The following is a 22,295-nucleotide window of genomic DNA, read 5'->3' as shown; positions in this document are numbered from 1 at the left end:
CTTGATTTCCTTAGTAGCACTAGTCTAAGGATTATTTCTTCACTGAAAGAATTTCAAAGTTGTGTGATTATGTGAAGAGCCATGGTGTTTCAAGATTAAAATTAGGATTTGAAGAATTATGTGTGGAATGGAAAAATTGCAGTAATTTATCAGAGAATTGGAAGCCAGTATTGAATCTGATGCATCAAGCTTTTGGACTTCGCAGCACAATGCAGTGTTCTGGAACCTCAAAGCTCCTGACTCACACATCAGCCCAAAACAGGCTCTTAGTTTTTCAGCAGGGAGCTTGAGAGTCCTGACTTAAGTTGTCTACAATGTGTTTTTAAAATTTGTAGCAGAGCCTGTAAGGTTTCTTAGCTCTGGAGCAGGGTATCTAGATGGATTGTGCACCTCAGCTAAGACAAGCCTAAAAATCATATTCCAAGGTTTTTGCAGAGCTTTGGATTTTGGAGGCCTTTTGGAGGCCTAAAAAGTCCCTTGTCCCTGTCGTCAAGATGCAACTTGAAAGAAGACTGGGAAGGCTCTTTGGAAAACCTACAAAACCTATGCAGACTTTATTCTGATAATATGGTAGACAGTGAAAAAATCTGGTGCATGGTTTATCTCAACTTTGGAAAACAAAGTATTTAAAGTTAATTTTCTTTCAGAATGTTTGTCCTGTTGCCTGTTATCTTAGGGCTTTATTATGTGATTCACTGTCTGTAGTGATGCACTGGAAAGCAGCAAATACTTATGCCAGTTCTAACATGTTTTGTCCATTTGATTTCATATACACAATGACGTGTTAACAAACCTGATTTCTTGTGAGGGAATGACAACCTTTGGCAAAATTTTGTTTTAGCCTGTTGTGTGAGTTAGGTTATTAAAGTTATACATACTCTTACGAACCAATGTTGGAAACATTCTGTCAGGTCACTCATCTTTTCTCAACATGCATATAGCTTGCAATCAGAAGAACGGGAAAAATAACTGCGGCTTTTTGTTGAGGTAACTTACGTACTTTTTCCCTTTTGCGTGTAGGTCACACTAAATCCTCCTGTATTCTCTGTTTGGACAGTGTACTTCACAGTTCTCCAGACTGTGTAAAAAGCCAGCTCATATTCTTTGGTCATCTGGAGTGCTCACTGAATTGTCAGCGTGGGCCCTTGTGTAAGTCAGGTATATTAAACTAGACTTAGAAAATGCAAGATAAACTTCATTTCCAAAATGAGAGAATTGCAAATACATTGTTCCAGAGACTATATGTGTTTCAAAATGCGTGTATTTCAACACATAAGAATTTTCAAAATGTTCTCTAATGAAGTGTCAACAGAAGCGAAAAGTTTGAAAAGAAGGTGTTTGACATATAGGAGGATATTGGAGGGTTTAGAAGCATGCAGATGGATGACATTTTATCATCCAACTGTATTACTACAGATTGTATTGAGTAGGAAAAAGCTTTTTTTATATAAATTGGTCTGAAAGATTTTTATTATCTACTGCTAACATGTGTCACTGCCCAAAGTTACTTCGAGCTTGCCCTTTTAAGTTTCCATTTCCATTCATTTTAATAATAAAATAACTGGAAAGTCCCCAGTGCTGACAAATTCAATGACACATACAGAATTTAAGCATGAAAGGTCATCTTAACCAATAGATACATGTTTTTAACATAAGTATGTGGCAAGATTGTACTAGTGGCTTGATATTTTTAAATATGACGTTAGTATGTGTTATTTTTGTCTTGAATCACACTACGAAGTTTTGGAGCGTAGCATTACATCTCAGCTTCAGAAATGAAAGTGAAAGGCTCAGATGGATACAATTATATGTATGTTAAAAAGGGGACATTTCTACATTAAAGGATTTTAAGGAAACTCTCTAAAGGAATACTCTGCTTAGGAAAAAAGTTTGCCTATTACGGTCTGGATTTGTTGACATTTTCAGTATTCCAGTTGGAATGCTCTTATAATCCATTTGAGGACTTGTATATTGTTCGTGATCTACAAAGTTCTCATTTTGAACCAGCCTGTCAGTATTGTTTGAAGAAGACCAGTGGTGCTGTCAAGTGGGGGCATGATGAAAAGTTGGTTTTTACTGTTGCAATGTAAAGTTTCAATTCAGCAAATTGCTAAAGCAAGCAATTGTTTTGAATATACAGTATCAACCAGTTTCATTGAGATGTAGACCTATACATCTCATGTCATACACTGATGTATTTTGTGGATTCAGGGATTAATGGCCTTTCTACAAACACAGTGCTATGTTTCCTTGTGTAACGTTCACTAATGTACTTTAAACATAAGCCATTGCTTTTGTATGAATAACAACAAAAATGATAATTTCCTCTTGGCACAAAGAACTTCAGAAACCAAGAAAGAGCTCTATGCAAACATAGTTGTTAGTACTATGTTAAGGTTACTTAAATATTCATCTATGCATAGTGTGTCTATGTATTACATATTTGTGGCAGCAGTGGTTGACTAACTTTGGAAATACAACCCCATAAAGCTAGAAAATGAAATAGATTTTCTAATGTTTAGATTGCACTGTTGTTTCAAAATATATCCCTGTAGGTGAAGTGATCTTCTGTTTCACTGTTAATGAATTCTGTAAATAAGTACTATTCACTGTAACTTTCTGTGTCTGAAAGGGCTTTGCTGACATAATGAAAATACTATATTTAATTGAAGTGTTTCACAGAACAGGTTGTGACACTCAGATTATAGTGGCAGCAACTTACATGATGAAGAGAAAATGCTGTGATTCCATTCTCCCCCTATAGAAAAGAAGGTGGGCTGTTGCAAGAAACGGTACTATGGGTAACAGTGTGATAGAGGACCACTATATAAGGAAGGAAGTACAAGAGCAGGTTGAATGTACTTGGCCTTTCTGGATGCTTCAAAATATTCAGAGGAGGACGTGAGATTACTAGGGAAGTTTTGCACTTGCTTTCATTCTACTACAAATTTATGTCATTCAGGGAGTTCTGTCTCACTTTCTATTCTCCAGAATTTTCCATTTTGCAGTTTCTTATCCTAAAGGGGAATAGGCCTCTGCTAACTTTTTTGAACATATTTTTTTCCAATATATATTGAGAAAAATATTGGGGATTCTACGTGCTGTCTAAGCACTTAGTAAATATGGAATAATCTATCATAAATCTGTGATCAATACAAATAAAACTCAGCAGTTTAATTTAAACGTCCCAGAACAAAGAAGCCATCTCATAGAGAAAGTGTTTTAAGAATTTGGGCAGTAAACCTAAAAGAAATCTTCAGGCAGGAGATGTTCAAAATGATATCTTGCCACATCACAACATGCAGCAAATAAGAAGCTAAAAAAAAAACACAACACAAACCCACAGAATACAATTTAAAAAAAAAAAAAAAAAGGAAACCGGAATGTAACGCTGACAAGAATTGTTAAGTTTCAGTGGAGCACTCTGCGTTAGTAAGCTCTCAGTTTGTTTCATCTAGATTTCATTGTTGTGGTTACATTGAAATAAGGTCTCTTTTATGCTGTCTGTCTTGAGATGCAAGATACAAGAGATGAGCATATTGTTTTACTGGTTATTGTTTAAAAAAGTAACCTAATTACTATCTATTTAGGAATAGAAACATTTGAGACCTGTTCTGAAGTTAGAGGGAAAACTGTATGATCATTTCCCACATAATATTTAATATAAACATTATGTTTCTTTTGTGTATTTTGGGTTTTAAATTAAAACATTTCAACTAGACTTTAGTTAAGTAAACATAATCTCAAGCAGAACCTGTAGTTTTTAGGGTAAATTTGCACTGTAGTTCATACAATGCAGTAATCAAGTGATGTAAGTGTAAAGATCTCTTCTAAACGTCGTCTTTTGACATAGTTAATATCAGATTTGTGCTTTGTTTTGTGTCTCTGTGGCTGTACAAACTAGCATGTGTAAGTTGATTTCAGAAACAAAATAGAGTCCAGGCAAGAGAATGGGCTGTTCAAAGTACCTCTGACAAACAGGTGCAGTGAAATTCAGCTGGAATGAGGCTTCCCTCAGCACAAATCATAGAATCATAGAATGGGTTGGGTTGGAAGGGAGCTTAAATATCAACCAGTTCCAACCACAGTGAAGTGTTTTACCACAGTGTAAGTTTTTTCGTGTTGTTTGAAGCTCTGGAATGGCTTTCATTCTAGTACAGATAAGGTTAACAGTTATATTGTGTGGATAATGTTGTGTATTACAGGATGTAGAATCTGACCTTATGCAAAAGCATATGGAACATGTTTTTTCCTGTGTTTTTGTGGCATCTGCATAATTTTCAGAGGTTTGATAACCCAGGTTGCTCAACTTCGCAAAAAGTGACTACTGACTAAGTGGGGCTAAACTGTGCATCAGTAGTTTTATCTGCCACCAGCTCTGTTGGGTTCTTTGGACATGACCAGACTAACTCCACTGTGCAAGCACACTGATTCTGGTTTGCTAGCTTTGCTGCACCTGTGCACACATAAACGTATGATAAATCTCACCAGCGTTGCCCTAGATTTCATCATTTAAAATCTCCCGGTACTATATGTAGCCTGGACTTCATTTAGTATGCCGCTTCAAAGTAGCTTAAGGGCTTCAGTGTGGTTTAATAGGAAAAGAATTCCTGCAGCAGGTCTTCTACAGTGAAGATATTTCATACCACCTACAGAATTGCTTGGTAACTGCTTTTTATTCTTAATGAAAGATGTGTGCTTAGACTTTTGTCCGTTTCTACCCCCTCAGTTCATATGAAGGTTATAACTGCATGGCATGTTTGTAACATCTATCGAATAATATTAAAGGAAAAAACCAACTATACTGAATTAGTCACCCTGTCTTCAACACTGACCTGAACACTTTTAAATACATGAAGTGGTATTCCTAAGCAGTGTTTGTTATTCAGGCTGTTATATATTTAGGCCTGGAAAGATGAAAATAACATTAAAAAACTTGTGGTGCTAAGTATTTCTATTAAGTAAACACTGGGGTTGAGTGCTGTGTGTATACACATACTTAAACATCTCTATATGTACATACATATGTATTTATATATGACTGTCTCCATTCAGTGCATAATGCCAGTGCATAGTGCTTGTGCAAGCTCTTGTTTTGCTGAGGCTTCCTGTGTGCTGAGGTGCACATTTTGTAAGCATTCCTTAGGCAGGAATCTGTAGATGGATTTATACAACTGACCAATTCCAGCCATTTGGGCTGAAATTTCCAATGCTAAGTAACCATCTCAAGATTGTTTTAGTGAGAATTTAAATGGAAATTTGGGCTAGTTTAAAACTATTTTTTTGTCTGGGGAGGTTGGAGGGCATTACAGAGGACCCTGTGTTTAAGGAGGTATCTTTTGGCACACGCAGTGTGACTAAGTGTTATCCTTGGGGAAATGACTCCTTTCACATGCTGTTAATAGTTTTTTTCTGGAACTCCCTAACTATTATCTAGCTATAATTTTTTGTTTCTAGTCAGACATGAACAGTATTTTCCTTGTATTCAGAGGTTGAAGTTGGGCACTGGGGGAGAAATCTAAGGCCTGTTCCTGCTGCAGGGCCCACCGCAGCACAGTGCATGGGTGGCTGCAGAGCACCCCAGCACCTTGCTGAGGTTCAGGGTGGATTCAGAGCATGAGGAAGGAAGACACAGCTCAGGATCTGTTTAGTGAGACTATGGACACCTCCCTTTGTGAGGAAGCAGAACTGGAGAAGGAGTGGGGATTTGGGAGGAGTTGCATTAGCTTTTCGGGTTGAAAATGTTGATTGGTGATCCTGGAACTGAAAGGACAATGTGTGAAGGGACCTACTGCTAATGGAAAGAAAAGCAACAACAATAACAACAACAAAACATAACATGCTGAGGAGCCATAACGCTGGGGAAAGGAATGGGGCTGACCCCACAGGAGCGAGTGGGAAAAAGGACAGGGCACAGCTTGAGTGTGAAAATGGGCAGATGGTATATGAAGACTGATGTTTGGATGGTGACATATCAGAAGTGGCAGCACCCACTAAAACACAGCCCCTTCCAGAGCTGGGAACAGAGCCAGTGTTTTTTAAAGGTTTATCTATTTTGGAAGAGAGATGCAATTTTTAAATTTACTTATTTGTAGTATTACTTAAGCTAGGTTAATTCCTATGTGGACGTACGTAGTTCTAAGTTAAAATGAACTTAACTTGATTTGATTTGATTAATTTCAAAATTAAACTTTCTTACCTTAATATAAATTAGTCTAATGTTTGAGTGCTCCCATACAGATATCCTCCAAGCTGCATTACTTTTCTGTCATCAGAATACCCAGCTACGCATGTGCTGTGTGCTCTTCATGGTGTTCAGTGCTGCTGTAGGAATATGTTACTGTTATCTTTTAGCAGCAGAGACGGTGCAGACCAGTACTTTGCAGCTAAAGGCTGTATACCTATATGGCATTGGTACACTTGGCCTTTAAAAAAAAAAAAAAAAAGAGCAGGGAGCAACACCTAAGAGATTATACAGGCATACATTATAGGTATTTTGGAAGAAAGTATTGAAAATTGAAGCACTCAAAAATTGCTAGTGTTATATGCAGCCCTGCACAAAACTGCTTGATACAGCTTGCATAGTTTTAAGCCTGCTCCTTGTCTCTATGCATTACTCTGTAAATTCTTTCATTTCAGGCTTGTGTTTGCCAGTGCTGTTCACACTGAGGTTTTTTAAAAGACTGAAGATTGCCCAAATATATGTTGTGGATTGCAAATAACATGTTCCTCAGACATTACTACCAATGCTAAGCCAAATTTAACTCTTTATGCCAACACCAAGAAGTTAGAGGGACTCAAAGCCTTTTATTTTTTAAAAAATTATTATTATGAGGAAAACATGTTTTTCCACTAGTTATGTTATTACATACAGCTGAACTGTTCTGGCTGAATTAAAAAAATAAAAATAAAATGAACAGCCTAGTAAAAAGAACTGCTTGCTGGGCACTACTTGCAAAGGGAAGATCAATAATAAAATTTGAGAAATTACAGTCAATTAAAAATAACACTTTATATTGGGAAATTTTATGTGATACTAAAAAAGATACTACCAGCATTGCCTATAAATAGAAATATAAATGGATCATATTGCCAAGAGGCTATAAAGATTAATATTTAGACAGTTTTGAACTTTTTTAGCATTTAAGAAAAAATAGACCTATGTTAATCTGTTTACAGTATCTACAAAGGCAACTAAGTGGATGTGAAATGAAAACTCACTGCATAGGAAAGAAGAAGATTGTTAGAAGATGCACTAAAAAAAAAACAAAAATACAACAGCTTAATGCAGGGAACTCACAATATTCCCTGTTTGTTTTGGAATCCTGATCAACATAAAAAGATTACTTTGTACTTGAAGTATCTAAATTAGATGAGCAGTCTTTGTACTTGAAGTATCTAAATTAGATGAGCAGTCTGTTTTATCTGTTTGAACAGAGTGGTGTGAGTGGTCAGGATAACCTGATCTGGATGTCAGGAAGCATGAAAACAAGGAAGACTGTTAAAATGTAATCCCAACAATAACAGTAGGTACTATGGTAATGTGAATAAGATACTATCATTTCTTGAAATTAAGAGATGGGTGAAATACAGTCAGAACTCCCCTTGGTATTCTCTTCAGACAGAAGCTTAGAAATATTTTATTAAATATTAATAACTACATGAAAGACCTTTGGTCTTATTTTCATTTTAATTAGCCAGGATGTATATGCCATTCACTTTGAAGCCAAATGCTACTCCTTTGTATTAACCTGCAGGGGGTACTAGAAAATTGAACCAAGTAGCATTTAGCTCTTTCTCCTCCTCCGATGAGATAATTAACATGTACTCCTTTGCAAACTCTCTTAGTCTTACCTGATCCCCATATAGAGGTTTCATATTGACTTCTAGAATTTGAGTGGTATGGTGTAAAATTGCTGCCTCAGCCCATTTCTTCTAAATTGTCAGAACTCAGGAAAGTTATTAACCTTCAACTTAAAACTGCTGAACCTACAATGGAAGCTTAATCTCATAACGAAATCAGATTGGAGGAGACAAAATGGACAATAATTTCAGGAGGGAAACAAAGTTATATATAGTATACTGAGCCCATTTTGTTTTGGGATGAAAGGTAAAGGCAAATGAAAAGCCTAATAACTTAATGATAGCTGGTATGGCTAAAAAGAATGAGAAGTTTTCTGACTAATAAATCTGAGGCTGGAATTAATAAGAAACAAATGAAAAATTAAAGAAATCAATTATATAAAGTCTGTGGGTTTCTAGACGCTTGGCTGACTGGTTCCCCAACCTGCCTACCTTTTGCATAGGTTCCCCACTCCACATCAAAAACCTAAGAATCACCTTAAATGGGACCTTGGAGCTTCTGACCTAGTGGCCAGAGATCCAGGGCCCTCTGGTAGGAGAACTTGAAGAACTGCCAAGCTCCTAGACCACTGTTTTCCCTTGGCTGCTGGACTTGGACATCCACTTTGGCCAGAGCTTGGTGTACTGTAGCCAGCTGGTTGGGCAGCCTAGTGCTTCTCAAGTCTTAGCCTGGCATGTTTTGCTTGGTGAATCTACCACAAAGCTATAAGCTTTTGAGTCCTGCAGTATATGGGGTTGAACATTCCTCATGGCTAAGCTTCTGAGTCTGAAATGTCGAGTGGACGTAAATGAGCTATGCACGTTAAATGACAGGAAACAGAGCTGCTTTCAGAGGAAACCCACCTATGTTCCACTGAATGAAAACAAGGGCGTTTATACCGAACACTTCACTTACTGATGAATTCACATTTTCCAATGATTATAAGAAAAACTATAACCAGTTTGACTGTCACTATAATGTCCCATGACTGAAATTGTCTGCTCTGTACGTAAGCGTTATGAAACATGATAAATTACATCATCACATTTTTTTTTCATGGATACCCTCCTCCTCATGATAGATGGTTCTTTAATAAGCTGCTATTTAATATTTTGTATATTTTGTTTCCCACTGTGTAGAATAAACACAATTCCCCATTTACTGTACATCCTTCAACCTTATTCTGGGAACATGACTGTTCATTTTTCCCTTTTTGTGTACAGGTAAGTTAAGATGATAATACTTCATCTTGCAAGAACGTTACAAAACAAAACAAAGCATCACTAGTAACTATGAAAAGACACCCATGCTGTGGAGATGTTAAGTTTATTTGTCCAAAACTCCTGTGAAGTGAAGGACTATAAATAGTCTTGTTCTGTCAACAAGGTAAAAATCCAACTAACAACATCTTCCTTCACCTCCTGATCATGGTTTATCTTTAGAGAAAATGTTAAATAGTTAACAAAAATATTATTATCTATATTTTTATAAATAATATTTTTAAGTTTATAAACAAAATCTGATTGTTGGATGAAACAAGACACTGAGATACTTTTCCTGTGTAGTTAGTAAATCATAATGTGAAGTTGGGTTTGTAAATATTGGGAATTTTGTACCTGCTGTAGCACAATATGCCAGGTTCTATGCTTCTGCTGGTAGAAAGGCCAGTTTAGCCTGTTACATAGTGATTGCCAGACTTAGACTAGTAATGACTACAGAAGTTACAAAGCACTTTGTGATATATCTCACTTTCCTTGTTCTCAGATATTCGTGTAATGTCTTAGAGCTAAATGAAAATTTTAAACCTATTTCTTACTGCTAGAACAATTGGTTTGAATTTGAAAATGTTACTGTTTGATCAAAAGAAATATTGGTCTTTGCGCGTGGGGAGCTCTAAGTAAAATCATTAGCTATTACTGAGGGAGAGGAAACAAGTAGAAGGAATGCTTTTATTAGCATATTCAATCTTTTGCTTTCTTGCATGTCAATAAATAAATAAAAGCAGCAAAAAAACCATTCTGTTATTAATATCACAAGTGGACACTTTCTGTGTTTAGCAGCATTATTATTCAAGAGTTGTGTGGCACAGAAGATGAAAAATATTAGATTTATGTTTTGTTTCTACTAAATAATTTACTTTAGTATCCTTTTATTAGTATTACTCTCTGCTCCATAACATTATCTAAGTCAAATGTATTAAAATCAATTTTTTTTCCTATTCTTAAATAGATCATTTTTGTACAGAGGAAGGGTTAAGAGGAAGAGCAAACCATGTGTCGTATTGCAAATGGGTTGAGCACTTCCAGAGAGCAAATATTCTCCATCTCGAACCTAATGAAATATTTAAAGTTGTGTTATTGAGTGTCTAGAGTAGCTGAATGGGAGTTGGGGGTTGAACTTAAAAAGAGAAAGACCACTATTCATAACGATCAAATCTCTGCTGCAAAGCTAGCATCAGCATTAGGTGTCATTAAATCAAATGGTAACCATCAAGCAGTATGGAAATCAAAAGGGACATAAGCCTTGAGCTAAATCCATTAGTTCTGCAGACCTTTGGTGATTTTGATAAGAGGGAGGACTGATTGCCATCGAAGTAAGCTTGGTCCAGATATGAGTTATAAAAAACAAGTTATGAAATAGAGTTTTATGGGTGTCATTCTTTAAATAGATTGGTAATATCCACAATTACAAAGCAGTAAACTAAATGTCTTGTGGAGGGGAGAATCACTCCTCAGTAAACTGCAATTTAAGTAACGAGTTGGAATACACTTCAATAATAATCGAGGAAGAAACACTTAACACAACTGCTCACACAGTTCTATGTAATGAAAATTCATGCACCTGTGGGTGCCATTATAAAGGGTGGGGTGAAAAAAATAATAAGTGAACATTTAAAAAAGATATAAAAGTATAAATAAAACAATTGATTATGCTATAAAGCGATTTCTTCTAGAGGTTTAGTAACTGAATTTAAAATACTTGTAAAAAACAGTCATGGATCATTTACACTGTAATATATGAAAGAAAATCTTTAGTATTTAAGTATATTATGTGGTTCTCATCGTTGAACTTTAGTGATGGTTTTCTCAGCAAACACTTCTAGCCCAACTGCTGAACCCTCAGAAAGTGTGGGGTAAAGGATGAATGAAATATAATGTCAGTTCTCTGAAATTACAACACAGCTTACTAATTCACTCTGAAAATGTGGCCCCGTTTTCAGGTGTCACGTTGTTGAAAACTTTGAAGTGAGTAGAGGCTATGTTTTATGCCAAGATAATACAAAGTAAAGACAAAATCAATTCTATTTATGATCAACGTTACATTTGAAGCAAAGGAAAAATGTATCACTCATATAGATATGAATAGTGTAAGTCAGTTTTTAGTTAAATAGTTTACTTATTTTGAGATCCATCATCAGTGAGTAATAATATAGAGTTCAATTATTTTCATTTCATATTCAATTATGACTATATTATGTTAGACGGCAAATTAGCTTCCAAATTAATAGTTAATTCACTGTATGTCTGGTGTTTTTCAGCAATTTTCAGAAGATTCAATGAATGAAATGGTAATTGTGTAGTCTGTCTTAAAAGAACAGCTGCACAAGTTAGTTCACCACAAATAAAGTTGGATAAAATGATTTATGAAGTACTGTTTCCTTAATTATTTCACAGCCTCTCTGGCACTGGAGACTTATCTAAGCCAACTATTACAAATCTCTGAATTTCAGAAATACTAGATTCCTGTCCCTCCTCTACCTCTGTTCTTCATCAGGTATGCTCAGGTTATGACCAAGAGCGGTTTTTTCTCCCTTGATCTCAGACACAGAGGAAAAAAAGAAGTTGTAGGAAAAAATTGTCTCAAAAGGTACTAATCTTTTGCAGCTTTGTATTAATGTTTTTTATAGTTTAATGTAATTTGAGATCTAAGAAACCAGTATTAATCGGTGACTGAGTTAATCTGAGTTTTCTCATGACTTACTCTGTGGAAGTTTTGTGAAAATAGGAACAGGGGATGCAATGTATTTGGCATAGATACGAATGCTTTTAGCAAAGAAACATAGAATTCAGTCTTTCAGAGGCTTAGTTTGGTGTCATTTTTTAACATTTTGCGTCTGAGTGTCAAGAAATATGAATGACTGTACTGAAAATTAAATTATCCTAACTAAAAGAGGATCAAAGAAGATAGTTTAATTTTGACCTTTTAGCTTAATATACTAATATAATTAATACATGCCAGAAGGATAGCCATTAGTTAGTTTATTATATATGGAGTGTAATTCTCCTTTTAGCTTTGGACTATGCAATCCTCATAATAAACTTCTGGGGGTTGTTTTTTTTTTCCAGGTGTTTCTAGAAAAGAGTCAAGCTAGGGGAAGTCCTCATTTGCCTCTTGTCTCAGAAATGTAGTGATGATCTTGCCACAAAAAGAAGAAATTCAAGAGCTTTGCAAAGGGTCACTGGAAAACTCCACTTCCAATTATAATCATCTGTTCCAGCTCCTTGCAACTTAGGCTTGTTACATATATTCAGTTTCTCAGGGTTTTTACTTTAGAAGAGTTCTTTCCCTCTCAAACCGTGTCTTCCGTTATGTTGCCTTGAGCATCAGCCTATCTGTATTTTAGACTAGCAAAATGTTTATTCTCTGGGGAGCAAGTGGTTGTCTCTTTCCCATCCAGCATGCTTGCGTGAAAACACCATTGCTCTCATAATTAGGAGGAAGAGGAGGAAATGATAAAAAACAATATTGTGAGGAATCATGGCAGTGTTTAGTCTAATAAGCAGGGAGAGGTTGTCTGTGGGATTTGAACCTACCAGCTTGAGATCACAGGTGTGCACCTAGACCTCTGACCTGTTTGAACCAGTAAGGAGTGGATCTACATACCAAAGGGGCTATAAATTACTGACACAAAATAAATAAAAGAGCTGCTTCTCAAGGATATTCCAAATGTACGGTGAAAGTAGCATATAAGATTACCATCAAAGTCATGCGCTTGTTTTCATTGATTTTCTTTAATTTTTGACATTGCAAACAACAGGGAGATTTGTTTTCCATGAAGTCTCACTGTTATGAAATAGTATGTAGCTTGAGTACAAGCAGCAGACTGGAGAAGAAGGGCAAATTTTTTCTTAGTCAGACATTTTTAGGTGTAGGCAGGACTATTAAAATAATTGAAGGTTCAGTTAGTTGGCTGAACTAAATTATCAATCAAAATCAAGTCATATAAGCAAAATGTTTTGTTTCAGGTTAAACGTAATATTTTTTTTCACCAGAAATGATATTTTAGGCTCTTAAAAAAGCAAACTAACAAAGCAAACAAGGAGATGGAGATACATGAACAAGAAACCAGACAAGAGAGACTGAGAGAACAGTACAGATTTGTCTCAAATCATATTTAGGTTTTATAAGATCAAGAGTATAAGAGCCATGCTAACAAGTAGCAAGCTTATCCAACTTTTGGTATTTGATCAGATGTCTCCACAGAACACTTACTTTGCTGTGTGGCCTTAAGTTACGCATTCATGGGAAGATGTATGCCTGCTTAGTTAGAATTAACAATGGAGATATGATAAAGGCTTTCAATTTCTGAGCTCCGTTTCAGTGGTCCACTTAAAAGAATAAATGCTTCAATGAAGGCTGGCTGGGAAACGAGCCTCTCAGAGTTTCACCAGTTCTAAGGGTGAAATACATCTCAGGCTTAGAAAGAAAGGGGAGATAGGGATGTTTTTTAAAAATACCACTTTTTCTGAGCAAGAAGGAGACTGAGCAAAGAAGGTGATATGGGTTTATGCTTGTTCATCAAATTCCAAGCCTTGCAGGCAAATTGAATCTACAAGGGCTTTCATTCAGCATATTCTCTTTTTCTAAAGATTCCATGATTCTCTGTGGATTTCAAGGGCAAATTGTCCATTATTAAAGGAATTCTATTTTTGAGTTCCTTGTTGTGCCTTGTTTTCTCTAAAGGGCTTACACAGAAAGAGAGCTTTTGAAGTCTCTTTTGAAGTGTCCAGGCTCCAATAAAATGTTACAAAATTGCTAGGGATTTGGGAGAGCTCTATCATTGAGCAGGTGGATTGTTGCTAAAGAAGGGTCAAAGGATCTCCATGTAAAAGTACCTCTGAGATATCCGTACCTAGGAGCAGCAACCAGGCTGTAGCTGCACCTAGAAGCAGAAAGGATTCAGCACCAAGGTCTGCTCACAGCAGAAAGGTCCTATCTGATGTAAACAGCTAGTGAGAGGTAGGTGAGTGATGTTACCCATCTTGTTTATCCTTAGCATTTGAAGTAAAAAGTCTTAATGACTTACGCTAATTAAAGATACTTTTTCTTTAACAAGTGGAGTGTTCCCAGCTGCTATCCTAGGTCACTGTGCTGATACAAATTCATTTATTCATTACATCCTGCATATGTAGCCCCAAATGTCTCTTTTCCTGTAATTTGAAAGTGGGATGTAAGGAAAGTAAAACTCATATCTAATTTCTTTGATCCTCAAAACTGTAAAGGTCCATGAATTCCATCTCATCTGTGTGTGATTAGGTGGCAGAAGAATATAATTAGCACTAGCTTCTCCATATATAGGGAAAGAATTACCATTGCATACAGCCCTCTTGCATTGCATCCTGTGTGCGGTGAATTCTTTTCTGTATCACTTGTGTCACAGCAGCAGGTGAGAGGAATATGAAAGAGCCTTTCTTAATGTAATCCCTCTCATTAGTGTTTTAACAGTCAGATGGCTACAGTCTGGGAATAATCAGTTATTTCAGCTCTTTCTTTGTTAATTTCCTGTCAGTTATTGGCTTTTTTTTTTTTTCCTTTTTTTTTTTTTAATTACAACTTGACTAGAAGGTGTTGGAAGAGTTACCTATTTCTATTGAGGAAAAACATCGGAATAATCCCAAACAATGCAATGTTAAAATATCCAGTTTACACTGTTTACACTTACTGGGGTGGATCCACCTGTTGCATTGTAACTGTCATTTAATGTTATTATATATCTTTACAGAAAATTATTTCCAAATTAAAATGATTTTTTCATGAATTTGGACTGCGAGATTTTTAAAAACTCTCTTTTGTAAAATGTTAACAATGTGAATTAAACAAAATAGTATTTATCAGTAAGAAAAGGCACTTTTAAATGTAATACCAGTCGTCTATCCTTTTAATGTATTTTTCCTCAAAACAATATGCTAGTCCTGTCTACACTCTCTCAGTTCATCCTGAACAGCAATGGATGGGGCCAAGTGTCAGTCAAAAATAGTAAGGAGATGTGATTTCCTGATAGAGACATGAACAAATAAGCAATTTGAATTTTCTTCCAGTTGATTTCATTTATGTTTCATTTTTAACCTTCAGCCTTTGAATACCTGGTCTTCTATATAGTCTTGAGGATATCTGCTGTTCTCAGTATATAAGTAGAGGCTGAATTGTATTTGTATAGTTAATAACTCAGTTCTCTGAAGAGCCAGTAAAGGATGTTCTTGGCTTTCGAAAAGTAGCATCTATCCCAGCCTGTGTCAGAGGATTCTAACCTCATATGTTCAGATCTCTCAAACAGCAATTTTTCAGGTGTCAGCTCACTGATTTTAGTGTTTCAATGGCCAGTTTGACACAAGTTACAGTATTTTGGAGACATTGAGCATGAAAACATGAAGCTAAAATCTGAAATCACTAAGAATGTTTGGTGAAAAAAAAAAAGTCTTTTATAGTCTCAAGCTAGGCATGTGAATATTCAAGTGCTCAGAAGTAGCAAAGGGAGAATATCCTATAACATACTCTGAATGCATTCTTATATTTTATGATGGATTTATTTTAATTTTTAATTCCTAATGGAAGTTGTAATTATTCTTAGAGATAGAATCATTGGATGGTTTGAGTTGGAAGGGACCTTACAGATCATCTAGTTCAAACCCCAGCAGACACCTCCCACTAGACCAGGTTCCACAAACGTCCACTCAACCTGGCCTTGAACACTTCATGAGCTTTACATGGTTCTCCTCTCTCAAGTTTGCCAACATCCCTCTGGATGGACCAGAGTATAGAGTGTATCAGCTGCACCGTTCGTCTTGGTGTCATCCGCAAACTTTCTGAGAGTGTGCTCAATCCCACTGTCCCTGTCACCAACAAAGACATTGAACAGTTCTGATCCCAGTACAGACCCCTGATGGACATAGCTCATCACTGGTCTCTACCTGGACCTTGAGCCATTGAATCCAACTCACTGGATGCAAGCATCGATAATTCCATATCCGCTGAGTAGTCTATCCATCAAGTCCATGCCTCACCAGTTTAGAGATAAGGATGTTGTTCGGGACTGTATCGGGGCTGTGTATAAATCCAGGTAGATGACATCAGTTTCTCTTCCCTTGTTCACCACTGCTGTCAGTCTGTCACTTGGGATTAGACAGCTGAACCAGGAGGTGCTGTGTCCTACTACAGTCTTGGCTTTGGAGTCTTCCCTGGACTCCCGTTCTAAGTTGGCACTGATTATTTTTTCCTTAGGACTGCTCAAGCCAGCGATTTTGAGAGATGAATAATAATTTCAGAGATAAATTGTGAATAAAATAAGAATTAAGAATAAAATTCTTAAATAAAAGCCATTTCTTTGGAATTGTTGAAAGCAGGTGTAATATTAGTCAGGATAGGAGAAGGTGTAGGGTTAGGAATAGGAGTTGGGTGTAGGGGGTTAGTAGTGCAGTGTATTACTTTGCTATGTGGAAGGATAAAATGGTAGATTTCTATATGAAGAGCATTGAAGTAAGGAAAACATTCAAGTAACTCACCCATAAGTAGTGGAGATTTCAGTTGTAATAGTCTGGTTTTGCTTTGCTTACTGTTTTTTTTTTATATTATTATTTCACTTGTGGCTACTAAATGCTAAAGCAAGGAAGTGTCCCAAACTGGGACTGTGATCTCATTCTAAGTGTAATTAAGAATAGAATACCACTGTGGTAACCCATTTTTCTGTGATTTGCTTAAGTACTTATGATAGATTTTCTCATGTCATTTTTTTTTTATGTCATTATTCTTGAGTCAAATTTTAGCTGCTACAATCTATCCAAAACCGTAAGAGCATGGACTACAAAATTATTTATTTCAAATGCAACTTTAAAAAAAGTTTTTGCCTAATATTACTCATAAAGTCCACATGATTTATTAAGTATGATCCTATGAAACAGCACTGCTCTAAACCTCCTACCTGTTGTTACAGCTGAGTAATGACTTCATAAACGTGTGGGTGTAATTTTGAAACTGGAAAATGCCTTCTCCTGGGCCACTAATTTCTATCTGCAGCAAGATGAGTTATGTTATAATGTGTATGTACTTTTTAATTTTGCGTAAGTGCACTTTCTGTCATTGCATCTCAAAGGACAGTAAGAACAAGTTTCTATCTGGAGTAAAAGAAAGGCGCATGGTCTTACTGAGTGTGTGCTCATTTCTATTGCATTTGTTTATGTTAAAGTAAAATTTAATAACTAGACTAATGGCCTTATGCATTTCTCTTTTCTTCCTTAAATAATTCAAGTGAAAACGATAAAGCAGATTGTCAGTGTGTGCATTGCTAAAGCCATGAGTCCTGGGAGTCCATGTGGAATAATGCAGATCTGTGCTTGCCAAGCGGTGTTTGGTCTGACAGTGGAGTCTATGCACGGCTGAAGGTCTGGATGTGTAGCAGGATGTCCAACAGTTGTGAGGGAAGTGTGCAGTAAATACCTCACACTAGATGCAGAATCTCTTCTGAAGTGGAGTTCGTTTTATAAAAATAAGGTTCCAGATTCATTCTTTGATCCATTCATTTCACATATGCAACTGTCTGCTGGGATACCAATTTTTAATCTTTCCCAATCTGCAAGAGGATTACTTTGAAAATAAATCATGTTTTCTAAATTACCCAACGATTTCATCTTACTGTACAAAAGCTGTGATCATTAAACTGCTAGTGAATTCTGAGAGTATATTTATACTTTCTCTCATGAATTGTAAGTGTTCTTACATCTTCAAGCCAAGTACTATGTTCTACTGACTCAAGCTGCCACCTTCAAGTCACCCACGCATGCAGTTTTGATATATTCTAGGCATTTTTCAGATAGGTTTTTAAATAAACCAAACTACAGACGTAAATGAATAAAATAGACTGTGAAAATCAAGAACTGATTTGCAAGTTTGGTTGGCAGCTTTGGAGCTGAGGTTTGCAGCTGCCATGCTGCTGTAGGTAGCAGGTCATCCTTCACCTCCAGTCTCAGGTGCAGTTGTGACTTAGATTGCTGCTGAGCTTTTTTTGGCTTGACTGGCAAAATAAATTCCCACTGGCCCTTGTGGCAGCCTCCTACTAAATCCCTTTTGGCTACAGCTTCTGTCCTCAGTCATCACAGACCCCAACACAACTCCCAAGTCAATCTCAGGCCACTGTCTTGGGCACACTTCATCCAGGTCCCCACTCTTTTTCTGAACAACTACTTACATGGCCAGACAGGAGAGAGGCCTCGCCTACCGCCTGCTTTTTGTCAATTCAGTGCTTTTTTGTTGTCACGGAGATAACATTTTGTTTCTTTTTATCTCCATGCGGTTTTCACTCTGTCCTACATCTTTGTTGATGTCCTTCCTGGTCTGAGCTGTTTTCAGTTGTTATTTACTTAGTTTGTGCCAGTTACAGGCTCTTCATGTTTTCTTTTATGAAAGGATTTGGGATGTCTGATCCCATAAGGATTTATTCCCGGATTTAAGTGAGCTGAAACTCTTGTGTCTTTGCGGGATCAAGGCCTGATCTGGTAAATAAGCTGTTGGAAAATTGGTGTTAAAGATTGTTTTGATAGCTTTCAGAATGTTTGTGTTTTGAAAATTGCTTTATTTGGCAATGGATGTCAGGTATTTTAAAACATTTGTTAGGCATACTTTTTACATACAAGATACATGACTGGAAAGTATTACATTAAAATGGTCTTTTTAGCCGTGTTTATGGGCTCTATACTTATTGTCAAGGATTGGATGATATTAACAGCAGGCTTCTACATTCCCATATTCCATTCTTCTTCCATATCTTTCAATGGAAAGGAAAAAAGTCTACTCCTCACAGCTTTCTGTGAAAGAACCACAATGATGCCTACAAGATGTTTTTGGCTGAATTATGTAATTAGAAAGTTTGTGGCTGATGGACTTTGATTTCACCATTGATTATTAATAAAACACTAGAAATGTACAGTAGTTAAAAAGAGAAAGCTAGATACTGGTCCAGTTAAATCAGTCCAATGCAAATCAAACAAAGTTTGTGGTGAAAAGAATAGGATAGAAAGAATCATTTTACTTGACTTAATAAACAAGAATATTACTAAATTGAAGTTTGGATTTTTTTTTTTTTTGTCAGAACAGGATTTCATCCAATATATTTTGACAGAGCCTTGAGCTATGAGAAACTACTGATTGTAGATCTTCTCTGCCAGAATGATGAATCTATTTCCAGTAAGCTAGTTGCTTCATCTTGTTGGATATACACTTGGGAATTTATCACGTAATTCCCTTAATCCAAACCAGTTGTGTACATATTTTGTAATTGGTGAATTACTGTCAGTAAATAAATACTCATACAAAATCAACTGGTTGTTAAGAAAAAATAAGGCATGCAAAAAATACATTTAACAATATTCATACCATACTTAAGAGTCTTGTATTCAATGTGTCTTTTCACACAAACTGGAGTGTCATCTAAAACTGGTGTTTACAGTTATTACAACGTTGAATATATACTACCTTAGATAAGAATGCATTTACATTGCAACTGTATGTCAAATACGCTTTTTAACACACTGCGTAATACCAGATCACTGGTCCTTGAAATAAGATGTCCTTAAGTTTGTGAAAAAGAAACAGCTATTCTTCCATCAAATATTGCTCTACATTTAGATGAAATGCCTTGGTAAAGTAATGTCTTTGAAGACTGGGTGTTACTTCCTTTAGCTCTGATTGTAGTTGGCAAGCATTATATGTTCTTTGTGTGTTACCAAAACAAAACATCCATCTGCAGCATACTCTGTATTTTCTTCATAAATGGACATAACTTATGTGTATTTTGGTGCGTTGTTTGTAATTGATTGTCTTACTGCTTTTGTGTACGCATATATCTTATTGCTACTACTGAATATGTATGATTGATGCATTGAACTGTTGGCTTATATTCTGTGAATATTAATCAAAGAACGTGCTCCTCTCCTTAATGGCTTTGCTGTGTGGGAGGCAGCCAAACAACATAGACTATAGTCTGTTGTTCTTTTTTTTTTTTTCTTCTTTTTGCTCTTTAATCATTATTGTGTAAGACACTGGCAAGAACACTTTTTTTTTTTTTTCATCTATAAACACTATTTCATGCTTAAACATATCCATTGCTTGGTCAAAGTTATGAAATATTATTGCACAATTAAATTTTGTTTTCAACATTTCCTGGTAGAAGCAGTAATAGAAGAAATAAAGTAGTAAAGGAAGGAGAGATATTTAAGCAGAAAAAAATATGAGGCATAGTGAACACAGATGGAGCAGAAGATATGGAATAAGTAGATTCAGTTTCTTATAGTTTCAGGTCTTATGATTTGGACACATAGTTTTCTTTAATCAAAAGCCAAACTCGATACATTTCTGGATTTTATTACTATGGTGCAAGGGATAATTTATGAAAAAACTGTTCTTAAAGAGAGAGTAGACATCTGCAGTGTTCTGATGTACACGTAAATGTGTATGAGGATAGACATTGATTAGGGTATGACAGCTTCTTTGGGTGAGAAATGAAAAGACATGTTCAGTATGAAAAAAATGCCAGTAAATGTTTCTGTGTGGAAGCGGTGGTACAGCTTGGTATCATAAGCAGCAAGCTTCTTGAAAACACATCTCATATTTTTATGGCATGTAGATGGGATTTAAATTTTTTTTTATAGCTAGAGTTTAAGTCATTCTCTGTGAATCTCACCAGTTAGGCAGCCAAGACTAATAGGCTTCAGGGTTTGTAGTATTTTAAAAAGGAGGTTGTTTGGGTGTTTTTTTTTGTTTGTTTGTTTGTTTTGTTTTGTTTTTTCTTTCCCCTGTCATAAAAATATTCTGGAATGGGGCCTTTCTTTAAATTCTGATTTTTCAGTTCTTCTGGTGGGTGCTGTTAGCAAAATTTTCCTGCTAGCACTATCACCTGCTTAGCTGAACTAGCAGAACTTCCAAACATGAGTTCATTTTTCTGTTGCCTGTCATCCTTGTCCATGATGATGATCTTAACTAGTCATACCAGAATGGTAGGTCTGTAGAAAGTTCACAGTGCTTGGTGTTTGTATTTGCTAATGTTACTGTTCTGCAAATTTTATAACTATTTTGAGTGTAACAATTTTTATTATTATTATTTTTTAATTCCTTCAATTTCAGCCTGGAAAAGATAGGTCAGTTTTTTGTTATATATCATGATTTTGTAATATTCTAGAAGACATAAGACAGAAATCCCCCAAACCTCCTTCATTTTTGTATGATGTAATGTGTTCAAAGGGAGGTCTGTTTTTATGGAAAGGAATACAGTAGTACTGAAGCTTGTGATTCATAAGAAATAATAATTTCTGAAAGCTGAATCATGGAATCACAATAAGGTTTTGTTTATGTCCAGTCAGATCATATCTCAGAAACATATTTAAAGTATTTTCAGGAAGCATCAGTAAGAGAATTGAATGGTTTCAAAAAAGTACTGGCTTAGTCTACAATTACCTAGTGGAAATTAAAGTTTTATATTAGTTGAACACGCATTTGTCCAGTGTTTTACCAGCTGTTCTTGAACATCTGTAAATATTTCTCTTGCATATATACATACATTTGTTATTTAATATATTAACATGCTCTTGCAGAAATAGCTCTATTTGGAAAGAAATTTTTACTTTCAGACTGCCTGTCTCAATGGAATATTTGTTTCAGATCCATGTCAAAACAGTACCTTGTATAGTTTCAAAATACCTTCTCCTGGATGAAGGCCATTTCTACTCTTCTTAGTTCATACAAATATCTGCTTCTGTGGTTTCAATCTATGTCTTCAGTTCTGATAACAGTTATACTCACATTATCATTGTCTATCAATTTTAGAAAGCTAATTCTTCGTAACCAAGCAATCTATCTTCACACGTCTGGTTAATGTAGTTACTACTTTTTGACCTTCTCAAAATCTACCAAAATTTTTTAACATAGTAAGAGAAGGTAAGTAATGTTAGGTGCCTTTTTCCACTGGCCTGCATCCATCATTGCTCTTTTCTAATTTTTGTAATCAGGCTTTAGATTTCAACAGTAAGACAAAAGTAAGGAGAGACAAGGCCATGACTTTTTAAAGACCTTGTCTTTAGTTCATGTTAGGTAGAAATTCTTCCTGTCCCTAATACATGCAAAGTTTAGCATTGGCTACAGTCTTGTTCTGTTTCTTGGAGTATATATTTTTCTTGAGTGTAGTTCTTCA

At 35.9% G+C, this 22,295-nt stretch overlaps 1 protein-coding gene and 1 long non-coding RNA gene across 5 annotated transcripts in view; both read left to right on the top strand.

The window, feature by feature from the left end:
- LOC308186148 overlaps nucleotides 1–20,738 on the top strand; it is a 34,625-nt gene extending 13,887 nt beyond the window's left edge. Inside the window, exon 3 of the long non-coding RNA XR_013943929.1 lies at nucleotides 1,058–20,738. This is a non-coding gene — a long non-coding RNA (uncharacterized lncRNA). The remainder of the gene's footprint in view (nucleotides 1–1,057) is intronic.
- Nucleotides 1–22,295, top strand: part of AUH (AU RNA binding methylglutaconyl-CoA hydratase) — a 114,229-nt gene that overhangs the window by 84,430 nt on the left and 7,504 nt on the right. The window lies entirely within an intron of this gene.

Source organism: Anser brachyrhynchus, assembly GCF_964034855.1.
Source record: "Anser brachyrhynchus genome assembly, chromosome: Z".
In the NCBI taxonomy this organism is placed as follows: domain Eukaryota; kingdom Metazoa; phylum Chordata; class Aves; order Anseriformes; family Anatidae; genus Anser; species Anser brachyrhynchus.
Note: the sequence above shows the minus strand (reverse complement) of the source record. Positions and strands in the feature narration are given on the sequence as shown.